The 3,681-nt window shown below is 34.2% G+C and overlaps 1 pseudogene; it reads right to left on the bottom strand.

Annotated features, from left to right (window-relative positions):
* Positions 1–1,223: 1,223 nt before the first annotated feature.
* The window catches only part of LOC118732305, an 8,168-nt pseudogene continuing 5,710 nt past the window's right edge, over positions 1,224–3,681 (bottom strand).

Below are 3,681 nucleotides of genomic sequence, written 5' to 3'. Positions count from 1 at the left end.
TCAGCTGACTGGCAAGCTACACAAGTTGTGGGAGGATTTTCCACATTTTGGCTACCAAATGAAATTCTTCTTGAGCTTATGAACTACGTATTTATTCAAATTTATTTATTGTGACAGTAGTTTTATTTTTATTTTTATATGTCTGTCACAATCTCATGTATGGACTGTGACAAAATTTTTCCAGTGGTCTTTTCACATTATCAAACTTTAAATGTTCACTTTTACATATGTATGTATGTATTTATGTCTTTAGGACAGTCAACAGTCAAAAGAACTGCAATTCCTATGAATTTCATAATTATATCGAAACTATGCACTATGGGTAATTTTACCCATTTTTGTGGCAAAAATTAATTTTGTTGATTATCAAAAAAAAAAAACGAAATGTATTAATAGGTATATGATTTCTCTAATTTTTAGATTAAAAACAATCTTAACCCTTGACGACCGATGAGTATAGAGGGGTCACTTCTTAATTTGTAGTTTTGTTGAAAAAGTTTACTTACAGTTTTTTTCTAAATATCTATATTGAACGAAAAAAATGCCACTTGTTTACCAAAACTATTGAAGCAGTGTGTATTTTTAAAATTGCGTTATCTACTCAAATAACAATATTAAATTAAATATTTTTTAGTAGTAAAACGTTAAAATACTGATAATGAGTTACCAAATTTACTTTAAATTATTTCATTTCTACCCTCAATTCCTACAACTTCGGCATTCAGAGAAAGAATTTTTTTCTATTATGAATGGGAAATGGCGAGACGAGCCATACAAAGCGACTATTTACCTCGCGCTAATAAAACTTTAACTTTTGATTTATATTCCTACTATTTTCGTAGTTAACAGTGATTGGATAAAAACTGCGAAAAGTGCAAAGGAATATACTTTTTATTATTGTTTATTTTTTCCTTTAAATAAAATACTATATTTATTTGAGTGTACTATAATTTTTTTGAGATTTTTTGGAAGAAGTACTATAAATATCTTCGAAAATTTTGGCAACCCTAGATGTGCAGAACTAACTCTGAATTTTAAGCGTTTTTAAATTATTTTCCAAAAGGCGTCTTCCTCCACTTCTTAGTCGTTAACGCGAGCGATTTCAACTAGCTTAGGCACCAAATTTTCTTCCAATTTGTTTTATTATATTTATTATTTTCTTAAAAAATAGTGTCTTAAAATATAATTTGTCTAAAACATTTATTCTAACTTGAGCCTTGAATTCACCTCGTACGCAAATAACAGTGCTTTCCCATAATGGTGTTGCTCGTTTGCATAGTAGATACATAAGTATTTATATGACCATGACCTTGGTGGTTTCAAATGTGACCATGAACGACGTGCGAATAAGCTTGAGGATGGTGGGCATGCCCGATTCTTTTGACAACAGCTTGGAAACCATTATGCTTATCAGCTGTGTACTCCACAACGCGTATGGTGCCATCAGCTTCCGCAAAAGTGTAGCCACCTAATGACAATTTAGGAATTAAGGACTAGCAATAATATTTTCAAGAAATTTAACAAACCTTTCACATGATCGCCATCACGCTGCTCCCATTGACTCTTATAATCACCGGTGTGTGCGTCCTTTACGCCATATTTGAACTCGTATTTGGGATGATGATGGGGCTCGTGATGATGGACGTGCTGATGCTGAGTATGGCCAGCATAATGGGGATGGCTGACATGGCTGTCATATCCGTGATTACCATGGTGATGGACGTCAAAGTGTTGCTGCACCGAAGCGTAGCTAGAGGCGTGTCCATGAGGCGCAGGTCCTGCGCATGCAACTCCAAAGAGTGCTGTTGTGATGAGGATGGCGATACACGAGATGGTATGCATTTTGCTTGGGCTAAGTTTGATATATAGGCCCCAGTGACTCTTTTAGTAGCAGCTAGTAGTTAACTGATACCAAACAGCTGCTTGCAGTTTCTATTTATACCAAATCGATTAAGATTTTAGCACTTTCAACTACCAAATTGGTTTTTTAGTAACCTTAACGAGTGCGACAAAATATAATTTTCAGCAGTTTAGTTTAATTCGGTTTTGTTTGGTGCTAAGTTCGCTAATTACTTACTTGAAATTTCGAAGGTGCTGTATTAATAACTACGCTCTAATATTTATTTCTTGGCTTTAAATTGGTTACCCATAGAGTGAATTTAAAGCTAATTAAATGAACTAAGATACTCTGATAACAGTGGCTACTTAGAAAGTAAGTGGCTAGGGTAGATCGATTGACTAAAGTGCGAACTTAGTAGCTATCGACAATTCGGTGTGAAATAATTGGGCTGTGCAGCAGGGTAATTTTCACAGTGACCTTTGATTAAATGAGTGTTTGTTAACAGCAACAAGGTGATAGCGCTAATTGACCATCTGATTATATTTTTTTAATTTTTTGGCGATTGCCAACTTTTCAAAAATTGAAAGAGAACGGCTTGGGCCTCCAAAAATATACATACATTCAGAGTGTAAGAATCTACTATGAAAGTCTTAGCATATAAAAGGAAATTATAAACTGCATTTTTTTATCAGTAAAGTACCAGCATCAAAGAGAGTCACTTACCACCACAACAGCCAATAGTTTTACATTTTCGATTTCAACGACATACATAATATGCATAGCACCACGCCTATTGCCATCGTTGTCACGACAGCACTCTTTGCAGTTGCATTCGCAGGACATATACCTCACGGGCACGCCTCCAGCTATGCTTCGGTGCAGCAACACTTTGACGTCCATCATCATGGTAATCACGGATATGGCAGCCATGTCAGCCATCATCACGAACCCCATCATCATCCCAAATACGAGTTCAAATATGGCGTAAAGGACGCACACACCGGTGATCATAAGAGCCAATGGGAGCATCGTGATGGCGATCATGTGAAAGGTTGGTTAAATTTCTTGAAAATATTATTTCTAGTCCCTAATTCCTAAATTGTCATTAGGTGGCTACACTTTTGCGGAAGCTGATGGCACCATACGCGTTGTGGAGTACACTGTTGATAAACATAATGGCTTCCAAGCTGTTGTCAAGAGAATCGGGCATGCCCACCATCCGCAGGTTCACCATCATGGTGGCAACCATGGTTTCCAGGGTTAGGTTAAGCACGTTTTCATTAATTGCGTCCACCTCAGTGGTACTGATTAGCTATGTATATCGCGTTGAGTTTGTTTGTTAAATTTTTTTAAGTATTCGTGGCATTAGCCTGAAAAATTGTTGTATCTAATTTTTTGTTTTTAGCTTTAAGTTTTTTTTTTAGTAAAGTAATTCGTCCAAAGTGTTTTAATAGTATTTACTTTTAGTCGAAAATAATTGCTACAAATAGAAAGATTTAAATTTTAATAAAGTCGGAAACATCAGAAAAATAAAAAAATCGATACTAATTTCAACAAAAAATTTTAAATGATTAATAAGTAATTAATTTTATTCATTTTAATGAATTGCCATTGTTGCATTACAATTTTCCTAAAATCAAATATATTTCCTGAAAAATGCAATTTTTATCGATCTTTGGCTTACTTAACAACAAAATAAACTAAAATGATTTAAATTAAATTAAAATAAAACAAAATAAATTGAAACATTTTAAATAGCAGTAATGTTTCTCTAAAAATATATGTAGGTATCTTCTGCCGGAAGTGTTTGCTTAAAAATATTTTTTCTGCTTAGTCAGACT

This window comes from Rhagoletis pomonella, unplaced genomic scaffold (genome assembly GCF_013731165.1).
Source record: "Rhagoletis pomonella isolate Grant_MI unplaced genomic scaffold, Rhpom_1.0 Rhpom_scaffold_00001, whole genome shotgun sequence".
Classification (NCBI taxonomy): Eukaryota; Metazoa; Arthropoda; class Insecta; order Diptera; family Tephritidae; genus Rhagoletis; species Rhagoletis pomonella.
This window is presented reverse-complemented; position numbering and strand designations above follow the sequence as displayed.